This window comes from Erinaceus europaeus, chromosome 4, assembly GCF_950295315.1.
Source record: "Erinaceus europaeus chromosome 4, mEriEur2.1, whole genome shotgun sequence".
Lineage (NCBI taxonomy): Eukaryota > Metazoa > Chordata > Mammalia > Eulipotyphla > Erinaceidae > Erinaceus > Erinaceus europaeus.
The window spans coordinates 134,663,097-134,682,943 of NC_080165.1; positions in this window are offsets into that span (position 1 = coordinate 134,663,097).

Consider the following 19,847-nt stretch of genomic DNA (forward strand, 5'->3'; position numbering starts at 1 on the left):
GCTCCTTATAGAATGGGAGAAGATGTTTACATGTCAGACATCTGATCAAAGGCTGATAACCAAAATATATAAAGAGCTCTCCACACTCAGCAGCAACTACAACAGAAAATGACCCCATCCAAAAGTGTGAACAGAATATTAACAGAATATTCATCAAAGAAGAGATCCAAAAGGCCAAAAGACACATGAAAAATGTTCCAGGTTGTATGGATCAACCTGTCAATGCTCATGCACAGCAGAGAAGCAAATACAGAAGTCAGAACTCCCACCTTCTGCATCCCAAAAATAATTTTCGTCCATACTCCCAGAGAGGAAGAAGTGATAGGAGAAGAGGACCAGAGGGCTCTGATTTCCAACTCCATCAGATCCAGAGAGAGAAGAGGAAATAAGTAAGGACATTCAGACTTATTAATAGGTGTAGGTGTGACTTAAAAAGGAAAAGAGGACAGGACCATGGAGAAAAAATGGGTATAGATGGATATATAGAGAAATAATAGTCAAACCATATATGCAACCTTGAGAGAACTACTATAGATTCCATTGGAGGGAATGGGGATATAAAACCCTGGTGGTGGGAATAGAACAGAATTATATATATATAATGGTTTTATAAATCAATATTAAGTCACTAATAAAATTTTTAAAATGCTCCAAGTCACTGATTTTCAGAGAAATGCAAATTAAAACAACACTGATGAGAATGTGATACATCAGAAAGGATAATAACAAACGCTGCAGAGGTTGTGGGGGCAAAGGAACCCTCCTGTACTTGGTGGGAATGCAAATTGGTCTAACCCCTGTGGATAGCAGTCTGGAGAATTCTCAGAAGGCTAGAAGTGAACCTGTCCTACAACCTGGCAATTCCTCTCCTAGGGATATATCCTAAGGAACCCAACACATCCATCCAAAAAGATCTGTGTAAACATATGTTCGTGGCAGCACAATTTGTAATAGTCAAAACCTGGAAGCAACCCAGGTGTCCAACAACAGATGAGTGGCTGAGTAAGTTGTGGCCTATATACACAATGGAATACTACTCAGCTATTAAGAATGATGAATTCACCTTCTTCACCTCATCTTGGGTAGAACTTGAAGGAATCATGTTAAGTGAGATAAGACAGACAACGAAGGATGAATATGGGGTGATACTACTCACTCATGGACAGAAGTTGAGAAATAAGATCAGAAGGAAAACACAAAGCAGAACTTGGACTGGGTTTGGAATATTGTACCAAAGTAATGAGCTCTAGGGTGGGAAGTTCAGGTCCTGGTACACATTGGTGGAGGACGACCTGGGGGGTTAGTAGAATGTTTTTCAGAAAACCGAGAAATTTTATACATGTACCAACCATTGTATTTACTGTTGATTATAAACCATTAGTCTCCCAATACTTTTTTTAAAATACTGCAAAAAAAATTGCAAATGTATTGAAAATGAGGATAAATCAGCAAAGCAGTTTGCCACTGAGTTTGAGAAATATCATACTCTCTGGAAGAAAAGAGCAAAGAATAGGGTTTGCTGCTAGAGAAAGTGAAAATATCTAGGTGCAAATATTTATGTACTGTCCAGAGTCTCTGTCACACAAGCAACATCAAAATTATGAGAAACCCATAGAATATTCTGAGGGACCATTAAAATAATTACCAGGAGAGATGGAAAGATTGGAGGATGAAAAACGGGTGGGACTGAGTCCTGGCAAGGCCTCAAGGAACAGGGAATATAGTGGAAAACAGTAGCAGATGAGGGTAGTGGTTATAAAATGATAACAACTGTGATGAGATGGGGCATACTTTAAAAGTTCTTGGCACCAGGATGCAGAGGTTACATAGGCTCCCATGCTGAATATGGGCCCTAAATCAAATTGATAGGGTTTACAATTAACAATATTTATATACTCCTCCCATATTTGGGAGCTACTGTCTTCCCTGATCTAGCTTTCTAGTCTTTTTTTCCAACTATTACACCATCTCCCCAGACAATAACTTGGGTCCACCTGCATATTAGATGTCAGGCTCAGGCAAAAACTAGTAAAGTTATGGGCCCCTTAGAATATACCTAAAATAGATGTTTGAGCTTTTTCCAGAATGGAGACCCCAAATCTCATCTGCTCTATTCTTGTCTTTAGGTTCACGATTATCAAACAATTTGTTCTGCTTTATATTTTACTGTTTTTCAGTCACCATGTTGCAGATGCTACCACGATGCCAATCTGACTTCCTTGGGCAGTTGACCTTACCAATGTGTCCTGGAACTCCACTTCCCCAGAGCCCTGCCCCACTAGGGAAAGAGAGAGACAGGCTGGGAGTATGGTTTGGCCTGTCAATTCCCATGTTCAGCAGGGAAGCAATTATAGTAGCCAGACTTTCCTCATTCTGCACCCCATAATGATCCTGGGTCCTTATTTCCAGAGGTACGAAGAATAGGAAAATTATCAGGGGAGGGGATGGGATACCGAGTTCTGGTGGTGGGGATTGTGTGTAATTGTACCTCTCTTATCCTATGGTCTTGTCAATATTTTTTATTTTATAAATAAATTAAAAAAATAAAAATAAAGAAAAAAATAGGTGTGGAAGTCCCACTATCTATTATTACTAATGTCAAAATCATGGCCAGTCTGTTATGCCAGACATATATAAAAGTGATTAATAGAAATAAAAATAATCTATCCCATAAAAGCATATTGTTCCTTCTGAAGCCCAATGTTTTTAGAAAATGATACTTTTAAAAAAAAATTTTATATTTATTTTATTTATTTTTTCCCTTTTGTTGCCCTTGTTGTTTTATTGTTGTAGTTATTATTGTTGTTGTCGTTGTTGGATAGGACAGAGAGAAATGGAGAGAGGGAGGGGAAGACAGAGAGGAGGAGAGAAAGATAGACACCTGCAGACCTGCTTCACCGCCTGTGAAGCGACTCCCCTGCAGGTGGGGAGCCGGGGTTCGAACAGGGATCCTTATGCCGGTCTTTGTGCTTTGTGCCACCTGCGCTTAGTGCTTAGCCCGCTGCACTATAGCCCGACTCCCGAAAATGGTACTTTTTAATTACTATTCTCTCATTATTAACACTAATGATTTTATTATATTTTGACAAATAGGTGTAATATCCACATATAAAATACAATATTTGGGACTCTCAGCACATTCTCGTGATGGTTGTTGGTGTCTGCACATTAGAGTGGAAGTCTGCCAGGGAGGAGGCTGAGTTCCAATCTTGGCTCTGAACATGACCAGCTGTGTGAACTGGAAGTAATTACTTACCTCTCTTGGCTTCATTTTCCTCATTTACAAACATTTCTTAGGGACTGGACGGTAGCACAGTGGGTGAAGTGCACATGGCGCGAAGCTCAAGGACCAGCCTAAGCGTCTTGGTTCGAGTCCTCAAATTCCCACCTGCAGGGGAGTAGCTTCACAAGCGGTGAAGCAAGTCTGCAGGGGTCTTCCCCTCCTCTCAATTTCTCTCTGTCCTATCTGACAACAACAACAGCAATAACAATAATAACAGCAATAAGGGCAACAAAAATGAAAAAATGGCCTCCAGGAGCAGTGGATTTGTAGTGCAGGCACCGCGCCTCAGCAATAACCCTGAAGGCAAAAACAACCAACCAACCAACCAACCAAACAAACAAACAAAAAACCACGGTTCTCCTTATTCTTCAACTTTACTTTCTTTCTCTCTCTTTTTATTTTTATTTTAATTTTTTGCCTCCAGGGTTATCACTGGGGCTCGGTGATGACACTACAAATCCACTGCTCCTGGTGGCCATTTTTTGATATATTTATTATTATTATTTTGGATATAACAGAGAGAAATTGAGAGGAGAAGGGAAGATAGAGGGGGAAAGAGAAAGACAGACACCAGCAGACCTGTTTAACTGCTTGTGAAGCAGCTTCCCCCTGCAGGTGGAGAGCCGGGGGCTGGAACTGGGATCCTTGTGCAGCTCCTTACACTTTGTACTATGTGCGCTGAACCCAGTGCATCACCGCCTGACACCCATGATTTTTCTCTCGATAGATACCTTTAACTTGCCCACTCCCCAGCCTGTCAAGATTGTACTTTCATTCTTTTTGCTAATAAGCATTCTCTTACTATGTTGAAAAAAACTTATCCTTTCTACTTTAGATTATTTTTTTTTAGATTTCTAAATTTATTATTAGTCATTTAATGATGGTTAAAAAGATTGTAGAATAAGAGGGGATACAATTCCACACAATTCGCACCACCAGAGTTTCATATCCTATTCCCTCCATCGAGAGATTCCCTATTCTTTATCCCTCTGGGGGTATGGACCAAAATTCCTTATGGGGTGCAGAAGGTGGAAAGTCTGACTCCTATAATTGCTTCTCCACTAAACATGGATGTAGAGAGGTGGCTCCATACCCCCAGCCTGTATCTTTCCATAGTGAGGTGGGGCTCTGGAGAGGTGGGGTTCCAGGACACATTGACAAGGTCGTGTGCCCAGGGAAGTCAGGTTGGCATCATGGTAACATCTGCAACTTGGTGGCTGAAAAGCAGTAAGATATAAAGCAGGACAAATTGTTTGATAATCAGGAACCTAAAGGTCAGAATAGAGCAGATGGAACTAGGGGTCTTGTTGTGGGACGTCGTTAGTAAGTCCATTTTATATCTATTTCAAGGGGCCCATGACTTTAGCAATTTTTGCCTGAGCTTGATAGTTAACATTCAGGTGGACTAAAAGTATTGCCTGTGAAGATGGATTCAGAGTTGAGAATAGGACTAGTAAGCTGGATCAGGGTAAACAGTAGCTCCCAAATATGAAGAAAGCGTATAAATGCCATTAACTGTAGACGCCACTGATCTGATCTAGGACCCATATCTATTTATATTTAGCCCAGAAGCCCATGTAACCTCTGAGCCCCTAACAGTCTGATCTTGCATTCCATGGTCACAGCTAGAAACATTTTGGTCTGCACTCATTTCAGGACCATAATTAAAATTTTTTTTTTTTTTATTTAAGAAAGGATTAATTAACAAAACCATAGGGTAGGAGGGGTACAACTCCACACAATTCCCACCACCCAATCTCCATATCCCACCCCATCCCCTGATAGCTTTCCCATTCTCTATCCCTCTGGGAGCATGGACCCAGGGTCATTGAGGGTTGCAGAAGGTAGAAGGTCTGGCTTCTGTAATTGCTTCCCCGCTGAACATGGACGTTGACTGGTCGGTCCATACTCCCAGTCTGCCTCTCTCTTTCCCTAGTAGGGTGTGTCTCTGGGGAAGCTGAGCTCCAGGACACATTGGTGGGGTCTTCAATCCAGGGAAGCCTGGCCAGCATCCTGATGGCATCTGGAACCTGGTGATTGAAAAGAGAGTTAACATACGAAGCCAAACAAATTGTTGAGCAATCATGGACCCAAAGCTTGGAATAGTGGAGAGGAAGTGTTAGGGAGGTTCACTGCAAACTCTAGTGTACTTCTGCTTTCAGGTATATATTTTGCAGTAGTTTATGGATACGTGTGCACATAAGCTCTCTCTCACAGAAACTGGTGTATATCTAGGTTTTGGGACTTTGTTAGAAAGTGAACTACCTGAGATGAAATTAGAGTGTACTATAAAAGGAAAGGTCTCACCCGAGTAATGAAGCTGAAGGGTTGTCATTCCACACGTGAAGTCTCTGGACACAGTCTGAGGTGAAGCATGTTGAGGTGGCAATCGTTGCGTTGGTTAGGTTGTGATAGACCAAGTAGATTAGAAGCATCCAATAGCACAGCTGTATACAAGATACTGGATACTGTAGAGCAAACCCTAACAAAAGGACTTTTCAAAGTTAACCCAATTACCAAATAATGTGATGATAACATTAACTATCAATTGTCTTTTTGAACCCTAAGACAGCAGGAACCTCACATCTCCACTATAGAGCCCCTACTTCCCCCAGTCCTGGATCCCTTGGATAGGGCCCACTTTCCCATATGCATCTCCCAATCCATACCAAATAATATTGCATCCGCCGAGGACCATAATTTTTATGTAGCAATCTCCCGAGTCCTTGAGTTTAGGAGGTGCCTAAGTCAGTCCTTGCAGACCCCACGAGCAAGAACCACCTTCAGCTATTCGCTCTTCACTCTTTACATGTCTTCTCTTAGTCCCACTGTGACTGCCTCCTCACTTCTCTACCATTTCTGTCTTTACTGTCAAGAGCCTTTTCTTCAAAAAGGGAGCAAGCACTCTGTCCCTAAAACCTTTCCAGTGTTTTCCGATGTTTACTGTGTGCTCCTTTGGCCACTGGAGCAGAGCAAGACAATTCTGAATTCTTTCCCAGGATGAGAAACTTTCATATTTTTTTAACTATAAAGAAATTTACTTGATTTTTTAATTTACCTTTCCTTCATTTTCTTCCTTCTTTGCTTCCTTAGGGGGTGGTGGTGGTTAATGGGTTTCAGTACAGTTGTTGACACATGTACCAACTCTCAACTGCCTGTGAATAGGTGTCTGCAAAGCACTCTCAAGTCCAACTTGGGTCTTTTTCCAACATTATGTACCAGAGCCCCCAAACCCTCCCACCCTCATTGCCCTCCCCAGGGTCCTTTGTTTTGGTGCACAACACCAACCTAGTCGGGTTCACTTTGGGTCACTGGACTCTTCACTGCCACCTCACATATCTTTGTTAGAATCTTTTCAGTTTATTTTGTTGACCAGACATTTCAGTATGTAGTGATGAAATACTAATAAGAGCTAATAGGAATGGAACACTTTTTTCATGTATAGGGCATGGTAGTAAGTACTTTGCTTGATTTATCTCATTCAATACTTAACATTGACTCTCAAAAGTAGGTGGCTAGTTATTCTGCTGTAAAAATAGAAAAGAGAGTTTTAGAGAAGTTAAATGACATTCCTGGGATTAAAACATTTGCAAAATTGGATTTCAAACCTCAGTAATCTGACCCCACTTTCTGAACTATTAGACAAAATGTTAGTGAGCCCAGAAGTTTATGTAATTCAGTAGTTTTTTAAATTTACTTTTTATTTTTTAATGGGAGGAATTAATGGTTTACAGTATATACAGTTATTGGTACATGTATCAAATGTTTAAGTTTTTTGCAAAATACTTTCAATCCAGTAGTTTTTACCTTTAGAAATTCTTTCAAGTAATAGCTTATATAAAATTTCAATAAATCCATGAAATTATTCAGATATGCTTTTTATTAAGATTAGTGTACAGGAGATGAATGGGAGGCACAGTTCAGAGTTAGATCAAATTAATTTCTATTCTCCATAAATTCCTTGTTATGGGTTGAAGCATGTACTCTCTCTCTCTCTCTCTCTCTCTCTTTTTCTCTCTGTCTTACCAACACACTGGAAAAAATGTGACTGAAATTGGAAGTAGGTTCATTGTGGGCATAATTTAGATGGGGTCATACTTGAGTAGGATGGACTCCTAATCAGTATGACCAGTGTCCTGCTAGGAGTATAGATTGACCTGCCAATGCCCATGTTCAGCGGGGAAGCAATTACAGAAGCCAGACCTTCCATCTTCTGCACCACATAATGACCCTGAGTCCATACTCCCAGATGGTTAAAGAATAGGAAAGCTATCAGGGGTGGGGAGGGGATATGGAGATCTGGTGGTGGGGATTGTGTGGAGTTGTACCCCTCTTATCCTATGGTCTTCTCAATATTTCCATTTTATAAATAAACAATGTGAAAAAAAGAGTACAATCATGTGAAGACAGACATGTATAGGAAGGATGCTTTGTGATGCCAAAGATTATGGTATAACACCAGAATCTAGGAGAGACAAGGAAAAGTTCCTCTACAGGATTCAGAGGGCACATAACTCAGCTGACATCTAATTTTGGGCTTTAAGCCTCAGAACTAACAGAAATTCCAAAAACTCAGTCATACAATATTAAGCCACCTGGTTTGTGGAGTTTTTCACACAACATCCTTGGGGATCCACTGTACTTTCTCATGGAGTCTTTGAAAAGCAGCATGAAGTTCAAAAATGAGACTAATCTGGGGGCTACAGTGAAATATATTGCTACAGTTCAGAACAGGAAGACAAAAGCAATTCTTCACAAAAGATTGATTTTAAAAGAAGAAAAGCCATTTGAGGAAAGTGAGTCCCTAAACACAGCATCACACTTGACACACCATTTATTTTCTTTTATTTTTAAAGATTTTGTTTATTAGAAAGATAAGAGGCGAGAGAGAAAGAACCAAACATCACTTCGGTACATGTGCTGCTGGGGATTGAACTCAGGATTTCATGCTTGAGAGTCCAGTGCTTTATCCACTGCACCACCTCCCGGACCACCACTTGACATACTATTTAATTGGTAAAATGTTCCCTACACTTTACTGATGCTAAATACGAGAAGCACGCCCAGGCAATGACTACTACACCAAATCCCTACTCTTAGCACTGATGACTAAAGACTAATATTCACGAATGCTCTGCTGAATTTTCAACCATGACTGCATAACAGGGTCCCTGAAGGGATTTTAAAACACCTGCATCTGGAAGTCGGGTGGTAGTGCAGCGGGTTAGGCACACGTGGCACAGAGCACAAGGACGGTGAAAGGATCCTGGTTCGAGCCTCTGGCTCCCCACCTGCAGGGGAGTCGCTTCACAGGCGGTGAAGCAGGTCTGCAGGTGTCTGTCTTTCTCTCCTCCTCTCTGTCTTCCCCTCCTCTCTCCATTTCTCTCTGTCCTATCCAACAACAACGACATCAATAACAACAACAACAACTACAGCAACAATAAAAAGACAACAAGGGCAACAAAAGGGAAAATAAATCAATAAAATAATAATAATTAAAAAAACACCTGCATCTGGTCTATGGTGAGACTGGATGTTGGCTGGAGAAAATAACTCTCCTGGGAAGCAAGATTTTACACCTAAGACAGTGCTAAAACATTGCTAGAATGAAAAAGCAACAGACTTCAAAGTAAACTAGACAGCAGAAAAATTATACAATAGACTTTCATGCCAGAGGCTCTGTGCTTTAGTCTATCTCTCTCTCTCTCAGTCTCACTTTCATTAAAAGTAAATTAATAAAGTAACTAAAAAATGAGAGAAAAGAAAGAAAAGGTCTGAATTACTGTGGCAGAAGATGGAAAAAGAGGCTTAAAAGATTTTATTGTGCCTTCCCCCCACCAGCACCACCTTGTAGTTATAGACAGGAGTTCAGAAGAATCACGTTGATCTTCTCTGTCTAGGACGTCTTGGTGATGTGGAATCACACAATTGGAAGATAAGTGAGATAGTTCACCTAATATATGGCCAGTATCGTGAGCCAAGGTTGCCTCTGATGATTATCATGTGTAATTGTGAGCATTTATTTTGCATATGTCTATTAAATATCTTAAATATTTCTCTAGTGAAGAGTTTGTTCAGTTTTTCTGCCAGTTTTTGATGCTTTGTTGTTGTTACTATTGCTGATTTTTGTGAGTTCCTTACAGGCTATAGCCCTTTGTGTGATGTATGGTATATAAGTATCTTGGAGGCAGGTGGTGGCACACCTGGTTAAGTGCACACATTACAGTGTTTGCAGGGACCTGGATTCAAGCCCCTGGTTCCCACCTGCACAAGTAAAGCTTCACAAGTGATGAAGCAGTGCTGCAAGTGTCTCTCTATTTCTTTCCCTCTTTACCTCCCCCTCCCTTCCCAGTTTCCCTTAGTCTCTATCTAATAAATAAATAAATTTATTAGTTAAAATACACTTGAAATACTCATTTCTTTTGTCATTCTATAGGGTACCTCTCTCTTTTGATGATGCTTCTTGCTGTGTGGGATATTTTCAGTAAGATGTAGTCCTAGTAGTTTGTTTTTTCTTTCGTTTTCACAGTTTGATCTTAGAAACTGAATAATTCCCACACATCAAATATCGGTAGTCTGAAATAATTTTGGCTACTATCTTATTTTTCTATTTGGCACTCAAATAGTTATTACAAAGATGCTATTGGAAAAGAAGAGTCACATAGCTCTTTATGCTCTCATTTTGTACAGCAAAACAGTCTCATGAATTTGAAAGACACACATAAATGTTTATTTTAATTCTTAAAAAAAAATTTTAAAGTGGGTGTACTATGAAAGTCCAGAAAAAAATAATGGGGAAGCACATTCTGTGAAGGGCAAAAAGATACAGTTTGTCAAAAAAAAGGGGGGGGACTGTATATGTGAGAAACAACTCAAATCACAGGAAGCTGGGCAATGCTTCACTACAGTGAATAGGGAATGTGACTAGGGATGCTGGGCTGACCTATAGCAATCCGGATGACAAGATTCCTTACTGACAAGAGACAAAAAGGCAGTACTTACTTATCTGTCAGAAGCAAGACTAAAATAACAAACAGCAACATCAGAATAACAGATAGAGGGACACAAACCAGAAAGATCTGGGAAGATGGTTAGCAGAACATAAATCCCTGGGGAGAAAAGTAGATGGACCATTAACTCAAATGTTATTTAATGTATAACAATAAAAAGAAAATAAAGGAGGGGTAACCAGGAAACTGAGGGTAATGACCCCAGTAAAATATCAACAATATGTTGCACTGAATCTGGACCAGATTTCAGATCCATCTTCCAATGATTAAAACAGAGGCCTATGCATCTGTGTTCATAGCAGCACTATTTTTAGTAGTCAAAATGTGGAGACAACCTAAGTGATCAACAACAGATGAGTGGTTGAGAAAGTTGTGGTATATATACACAATAGCCTACTACTTAGCTATGGGTGAAATCTTTTTTTTTTCCTCCACTTTGGATGGAACTTGAAGGAATCACATGAAGTGAAAGAAGCCAAAAGGAGAAGGAAAAATACCTGATGGTTTCTCTCGTAGGTGGAACATCAGAAACAGAATAGGTAACTTACCCACAGCAAGGGCTGGAAAGGCAAAAATATTTGGATACATATGTAAATAAGTGGAGTCAATCTGTGGAGGGGATTCTGGACTTTTTCATATGACAGGATCCCTTTTCCTCTGAAACAGAACTGAGCTCATCAGATGAGTGTGAGGGACGAACAGACAATATGAATTAAGTATCCAAAGGAGGCCAAGAAGGAAAGAAAAAAGGAAATGAAAGTGCTTGAGGAAGAATCTTAAGGACCCACTTGAGATAAGTGGCCATAAACTTAGAGACATTTTTAAGAAGGGCTAGATGACAAAGCAGCAAAGACATCTTCTCTGGTATTAGTACTGTAGCCTAGACCTATTTTACATCTAAGATGGATTAGTAAGAGTAATTAAAAGTGAAGAAGAGAAGGCAAATGAGCCAATTAATACTTTTACCCTGTGCTTGGCACTGTGACTGACAAATAGTTTATCTCTTACTTTAAAAAAATGCCTGGACTAATTTTAGCCACCAGGTTCCAGATGCTAGCATGAGGCCAACCAGACTTCCCTGGACAGACAACCCCACCAATGTGTCCTGGAGCTCCGATTCCCCAGAACCCCACCCTACTAGGAAAAGAGAGAGGCAGGATGGCGGTATGGATAGTCAATGCCCATGTTCATTGGGGAAGCAATTACAGAAGCCAGACCTTCCACTTTCTGCATCCCACAATGACCTTGGTCCATCTCCCAGAGGGATTAAGAATAGGAAAGCTGTTAGGGGAGGGGAGGGGATGGGATACAGAATTCTGGTGGTGGGAATTGTGTGGTGTTGTACCTCTCTTATCCTATGGTTTTGCCAGTGTTTCCTTTTTATAAATAAATAATAAATAAAAAATGCCTGGACCAATTGAAAAGACTGGAGTTTAAGAAAAAGAGCAATTGGATGCTTTCATTTACCAGTTATCACTGGAACAGTAGGCCACAGGCAGTAGCACATACTAATGTTCTCAGTACATAGTCTATGGTGTAAGGATTATGGTTTCTGAGAAAAGCTAATTTGTTATGAACTCTTGTTTGTAGAGCAGTAATAAAATAAACCATGCAGGAAGGTAGAATGTGGAAGAATTAAAAGTATCAGCTTTGAATTTTTTTTTCCAAATTCTGGGTTCACTAGTATTGCGGGAAAATTATGTCATGTTTCTGCACCTCACCCTTCTGATCTGTGAAAAAATAAATAGGAGCTTATAGGTCATGTATCTATTTATGTTTAATAGAGTGTAAACTTTTGGATAGACTTTACCTTTTGTCAACTCATGTTAGAAACCAAGTCTTCAGGAGTCTGGCGGGAGTGCAGTGGGTTAAGCGTATGTGGTACGAAGTGCAAGGACTGGTATAAGGATTCACTACCTATTCAGGGTCCTAGTGGAGTAATGTCTGAATGGTCAAGTATTGGTCCTGAGCTCATTCCTTTTGAATGTCAAAGAACAGAAAGTAAATAATGTCCTGATGTTCAACCTGTCCTTTTTATACATTTTAAAATTCATTTTTATTTATTTAATAATGGCTTACATACAAGATCATAATATTAAGAGGTGTGGTTCCACAACACACCCACCACAACAGCTCCATGCTCCACTGACAAAGATAACCACCATAGTTTTCACAAAGTCTGAAGACAGTTTAGCTAATTTTTCTTCCAAGTTCTTATGTTTAAGTTAAACAATATAAATATAAGCAAAACCATCTGATGGTTGTCTTTCAGAGAAATTCAAGTCACTTGGTAATGTCTATATCAGTGAGAGTTGTGAACAAGAAAAACTGAAAGATGAAACTCCTTGACTTTATCTCTTCCCCAAATACATACACACACACATACACACACACACACACACACACACACACAGGAATGTGCATGGACACTCACCATATGCGCATGTGATAGAACTAGGGAGATGGAAGTAGCAGTTATTGTCTTATGTAAACGACATTCATCCCTGAGGGTTCAGCGTCTCAAGTTCAATCCCATTATAAACCAGAGTTGAAAAGCACTCTGTTGAACAGCAAAAAAGAGTGAATGAAAGAGAGACAGGGAGAAGGAAAAAAAAGAGAGAGGAAGGAAGGAAAAGAAAATTATATATATATATATATATATATATATATATATATATATATATATATATAGAGAGAGAGAGAGAGAGAGAGAGAGAGAGGGAGAGAGAGAGAGAGAGGGAGAGAGGAAGGGAGGAATGAAGAAAGATGGGAACAAATAAAGGAAGAAAGAAAGAAAGAGAGAGAGAGAGAAAGAAAGAAAGGAAAAAAGAAAGAAAGAGGAAATCAGGGGGATGAACTCCAGGCCTCTTGTATACAAGGACAATAGTGATAGCACAGAGCCTCTCTATCATTCTTGGAGCTTCCCTGGCTCCTTCTACGGTGTTCCCTTGTAGTGCCAGGGCTTAAAGCCAGACTTTCACACATGGTAAAGCAAATATTCTATTGAGTAAGCTTTCTCCCATCGACCCCCTCTTACAATAGTTTGTCCTAGAAAAAAAATCTTATTCAAATGTAAATAATGTAAGAGTTAAATACATAACACTCAGGCAAGACTGTAATATAATAAAAGTAGCAATAACCTCGAATATGTGGGGGAAAAATAACTAGAAAAAAATGCTATAAAGTTGATGAAATACAATATTGCAAAGTGAATTTTAACTCACTCAAGAAGAAGCACGGCAACTAAAACTATGAATGCCAAAGAAGGAGCTATATATCTGGAAGTAGTTGTTAGTCAAAAGGAAGAGGTAAGTAAGAAGTAGTACTAGGGGACCGGGCAGTTCACAGGCTATGCAGCAGGTCTGCAGGTGTCTGTCTCTCCCTCTCTCTGTCTCCCCTCCTCTATTTCTCTCTGTCCTATACAACAATGACAGCAATAATAATAACAACAACGTTAAGCAACAAGGGCAACAAAAGGGGAAAAATAACCTCCAGGAGCAGTGGATTTGTAGTGCAGGCACCGAGCCCCAGCAATAACCCTGGAGGCAAAAAAAAAAAAAGTAGTACTACTAGAACTCTGTAAAGAAACATGTAGACTAGATAGAATAACTTTAGAAATACCCCTCTTATCCTATGGTTTTGTCAATGTTTCCTTTTTATAACTAAAAAATTAAAAAGAAAGAAAGAAAAGAAATTAAGGAAACTCAAGGAATTTTAACCCCTCTTAGTTCTTTATCTTCCCTGAAGTTTATGGGAAACTTCAGGCAGGCCTTTTAACTATAAGTGTTTTTGTTTGTTTGTTTGTTTGTTTTATCTTAACCACTTATGACCAAGAGGAAAAATAGAGGATAGCACAGTGGTTATGCAAAGAGATTCCCATGCTCTGAGGGTCCAAAGCACATGGCCCAATGCGGCTGCTCAGCCAGCAGCTAGAGGTAAGCCAGGCAGTACTGCTCGGCCCTGTGAGTTTCTAAACAAATTCTGTTTGTACGCCATGGGTTCTGAGGCAGCTATTCACTCTGTCTCCTAATTCATCAGGAGAACAACGTAGAAAGGTTCCCACTATACAGCCCCACCTCCAGACCACCGGGTGTAGATCTCCTGAGTTACCTGATCAGTTCTCTGCCCTCCACCCCCCTCCCCCATGTCAGCACAGGGCCTCCCCTCTGCTGCTCTAGCCTCCAAGGGACAGTAGCAATGGAGACTCACAGTTGCATTTGGTGTGCCTTAAGGGATCCTCTCCTCCCTTGGCAGTCTTTTTGTTGCTAGAACTCAGACTGGAGGAGGAGCCTCAACAGGCAAACTGTCAAACTGTTACTAGCTGCTCCAGAGTAAACACAGGCTTTCGAACTCAGGAATCTCTCCTTAGGCCTTTCTCTGTCCATGAGCCACGCATGTTTACACTCACTCATGACTTGGTGGTTTCCCAAAGTAATTCTAGTCTTGTCTTACTGCCTTTGCTATTTCTAACTCATCAGGGGAGAGTGAAACACAGCTGCTGCTACTCTGTAGCCCATTTATTTTCTTGTTGCTGAGTTTACTGAGCACTTTATATATCTTGGTTATTAGTCTCTTATCTGTTCTACTATTCTTTCTTTCTTTTTTCTTATTTTTTAAACATTTATTATTTATTCCCTTTTGTTGCCCTTGTTGTTTATTGTTGTAGTTATTATTGATGTCATTGGTGTTGGATAGGACAGAGAGAAATGGAAAGAGGAGGGGAAGATAGAGAGGGAGAGAGAAAGACAGACACCTGCAGACCTGCTTCACTGCTTCTGAAGTGACGCCCCTGCAGGTGGGGAGGGACTCTAACTGGGATCCTTACATTGGTCCTTGTGCTTTGCGCCACATGTGCTTAACCTGCTGTGCTACCGCCCGACTCCCCTGTTATTTCTTTGAGTAAAGTTCCTGCTCCTTTTTTCTCTCTTCTCCTCTGAGATCCCTAGTAACTCTAATGGTTGCTTTTCTAATAGAGTCTTCAATTTCTTTAAGAGTTACTTTATTATTCTTAAATCGTTTTGCTTCTTTTTCTTTGAAATCAAAGAGTGTAGTCACTTTGTCTTCCATTCCTAGTATTTTCTCTTCTACGTGAGAAAGACTACTTTCTGGCCTGGTTATTTGATTCTGGAATACATTCAAAATGTCCTTCACACCCTGTAGCTCTGCTTCATGTTTCTCATTTTCTTACTGAGGGAATCTTTGCTTTCCTCCTGCAGGTGGGGACCAAAAGCTTAAACCTGGGTCTTTGTACACTTAGATGTGTGTGCTTAACCCGGTGCACCACCACGTGACCCCCAAATTGAGAGATTTATATTTCATCACATTTCCTGACAATGTATCCTAAATTCTTTCTCTGATAGTTCACCATCATTTGCATCATTATATGTCTGGCCATCATCTTGAGTTCTCAGTGTTGGTGTTTTCCTAGTTTTACCCATATGTTTTGGTTTCTATTCTTGGCTAGTGCGTGACTCTGGAGTTCTGTCTTCTTTTTTTCCTCCAGGGTTATTGCTGGGCTTTGTGACTGCACTAGGAATCCACTGCTCCTGGAGGTTATTTTTCCCATTTTGTTGGCCTTGTTGTTGTTGTTATTGTTGTTATTGCTGTTGTTGGATAGGACAGAGAGAAATCGAGAGAGGAGGGGAAGACAGAGAGGGGGAGAGAAAGACACCTGAAGACCTGTTTCACTGCTTGTGACCTAACTCCCCTCCACTCCGCAGGTGAGGAGCTGGGGGCTTGAACCTGGATCCTTATGCCAGTCCTTGTGCTGGGTTCTGCTTTTTATATGAGTTATGGGAGAGGGGAGGGGTTTTAAAGAAGTGACATAACATTATGATGTCTGATGTCCTTTAAACAGAATCTTCGTCTGCAGGGCGGGGTTGAGGGGGGTGATTTTAAAGCTCCTTCTGCTCTTTCTAGACTGCTTTCTAAAACTGGGGGTTCTGTTGCAAAGTCAAAGTCATTTTTCCCACCTACAGCTTGGTCATCTTAGCACTGATTGCCCCTCCTTGCTTCCACAAGGGTGCAGTGTTCAGTTTTCTTATTCTCCCTCAAATAACCACTTGGTGTTCACTCAAGAGCCTGTGATTTCTAAAGTGCAGTTCTGAACTCCTTTTCTTAAGTCACATGGTTCTTCAGCAGTTCTGTGTGGGCCTTTTAAATTAACCATGTTAACTTGAACCAATTGCACATATGGTGTCCACTAGCAGTACAATGCTATGTCTGCTTGAGACTTCCTCTTGGGTTAAGATTATAGGTGGTGTGATTCTAGGAATCAAACAGGTTATCCAATATTTGCATAGAAATGTTCATAATATTCATGTTCGATTCTCTGTATGTGATTTTTTTCTTTCTTTATGCTGATATGATAAATCACATTGACATACATAAATGGACAAGAACAAGAAACTCATCTTTGGTTTTAATTTCATCTTTCTCCTTCCTGATTGTTTTTGTCATCTCTCTCTGATAGAAGAATAACTGTTCTTGCCCTTTTATTGACATCAATGGAATACCTTGTTCCAGCCTGACACTTAGAGCTTCTGGTTGTCTTTCTTTTGGATCTATTTTTTAGGAAAAAAACAATAGATACCACTTGCTTTTTAATTAATTCAGTCATTCTGAATATTGGATTGGTGAATTTAAGCTATTCACACTGAGGGTGATTATTGACAAAAGCGGCCTACTTATACCCATTCCAGTATCTATTTTGATGTTGTTTTAAATTCTTGTTGATTACTTTCCTGTTTGATTCTGCTTTACTTTATGTAGATGGTTTATATGATGGTTTTACTACTATAAATATGTATGTACATATATATTTCCTTTTCATATATTTGCTCTAATTTGCTTTGTGGTTATCATGAGTATTGTGTCTAACTTAAAATATCAACAAGTCTTTTTTCAGTTGGCCTTGGTTCACCAACATTTAATTATATTTCTCTGTTCATTTTGCTCTTCCCCTTCTTATATCTGTTTTCCCCTGTTGCAGTTGTGTTCCTGGTTTTATTCTACTACTTATCATCTCATTAATAGTTGGAATTCTTTTTTTCCCCTTTTGTTGCCCTTGTTGTTGTAGCCTCGTTGTGGTTATTATTATTGCCATTGTTAATGTCGTTCGTTGTTAGACAGGACAGAGAGAAATGGAGAGAGGAGGGGAAGACAGAGAGGGGGAGAGAAAGACAGACACCTGCAGACCTGCTTCACGGCCTGTGAAGCGACTCCTCTGCAGGTAGGGAGCCAGGGACTCGAACCGGGATCCCTATGCCAGTCCTAGCGCTTTGCGCCACATGCTGTGCTCAACCCACTGCGCCACCGCTTGATCCCATTGTAATTCTTTTGCTTCTTTTTCTTTTTGTGTGGGATTCCTTTTAGTAGTTCTTGCAAGGCAGGATTGGGAGTGGAAAAAAAAATCAGTTTCTGAATGTTTGAATAGATCACTACTTTTTCCTCATACTTAAGTGATAAGTTAGCAAGATACAGTAGTTAGGGTTTAAAATTCTTTTGATACTTTAAAAATGATATTCCACTCTCTCCTTGCCTCTAGGGTTTCTTAAAAGAAATTTTATGGGAGCCTGATTGTTCTATTTCAGTATGTCCATTTCTTCCTTTTCTAAGGAACCTGGTTTTTTTTCCCCTTGTCTTTGATTTTGGATAGCTTTATTATAATGTGTTGTGTGTCAGTTTGGATTCAGATATGAGGCAGCTGATACTCCATAGCCATAGCTCTGGAAATCCCCATTTATTTATTTTAATTAAATAAAGACACAGAGAGAAAGATACACAGAGAGAAAGACCAGAGTACTAAGTGCTCAGCTCTGGCATATGGTGGTACAGAGGAATTGAACCTGGGACCTGAAAGGCTTTTGCATAATCATAATTCTATCTTCCCAAACCAAGGCTGCAGTTTCTATGTGCTGACTTTCTCCAGATAGCTACTTCTAAAATTAATAGAGTGTTGTGGCAAATTAACAAAAGTGGAAGTCATAGTCCTGTGTTGGAAGAATAGGACAAATTGGTGGAGGGTATAATGTGGTAATACCTATCATATGGAGTCATGGCACTGTACACCTGTTATAACAACAGTTTTATAAATCATTTCCCCAAGAAAGTGATTTAAAAATAGTTTGTAAATAAATTTGATGAACTGCTAACTTCTCTTCACATCTTTAGAATTAGAAATGGTAATAACAACCCATTTTACTTCTGTGGTTTTGTGGTTTCCCTTCACCTTGCCCCCACCTTCTTTAAAACTCTTCTTAAGATAATGCATTTAAGAGCAGGGGTAGATAGCATAATGGTTATGCAAAGAGACTTTCATGCCTGAGACTCCAAAGTCCCAGGTTCAGTCCCCTGCACCTCCATAAGCCAGAGCTGAACAGTCCTCTGGTGAAAAAAAATACACACACACACACACACACATATATATGATATATATATATACATATATATACTGCATTTAAATATGTCATGCACTTCCTGCTTGGTCCTATGATTGTTTTGTTCTCTAAATTTAAATACAGAAATGAAAGAATTCCAGTACTCTTTAAACTTGATGATCTGTGTGGTAAAACTTTGGGTTTTTATTTTGCTCCATTAATCATACATCTGGAAAAGATAGTTTTCGCAGCATGAATGTGGATAGTAGGATGGTTGTACCTGGTGCCCTGAGTTGAAAATAAGCTTACTATTCCATTTCAGTTTCTTTTCGTTTTTTAAAAAAATTTTTATTTATAAAAAGGAAACACTGACAAAACCATAGGAAAAGAGGGGTACAACTCCACAGAATTCCCACCACCAGAACTCCATATTCCATCCCCCTCCCCTGATAGCTTTCCTACTCTTTAATCCTCTGGGAGTATGGACCCAGGGTCATTGTGGGATGCAGAAAGTGGAAGGTGGGGCTTCTGTAATTGCTTCCCAGCTGAACATGGGCATTGACAAGCGGATACATACTCCCAGCCTGCCTCTCTCTTTCCCTAGTGGGACGGAGCTCTGAGGAAGCAGGGCTCCAGGATATATTTGTGGGGTTGTCTGCCCAGGGAAGTGTGGTTGGCCTCATGATAGCATCTGGAATCTGGTGGCTGAAAAAAAGAGTTAACATATAAAGCCAAACAAATTGTTGACTAATCATGAACCTAAAGGCTGGAATAGTTCAGATGAAAAGTTGGGGAGGGGGTCTCCATTTTGTAGATAGCTAATAGGCCTATTTTAGTTATATTCCAAAGGGCCCATGACTGTACTAGTTTTTTTTTTTTTCCTGAGCCTGACATCTGATATGCAGGTGGATCCAAGTTATTGTCCCCTTTCAGATTCTTAAAGTTGTTCACAGAAAGTCTATGTACCTATACACCATCCATTCTTTATGCCTTTTACACTTTTATGTAGTAGCTGGAGAGCGGGCCCCAAAATACTGCTCATGATTTCTTGCTGAGGTATACTAAGTTCCAACATGTGATCTAAAAATTATATTAAGTTTTAAACTGGTTCTACTACTATAACTTGAGAAAGAGAAGGTGATATTTTCATCATAAATAGACATATGTAGAGACAGC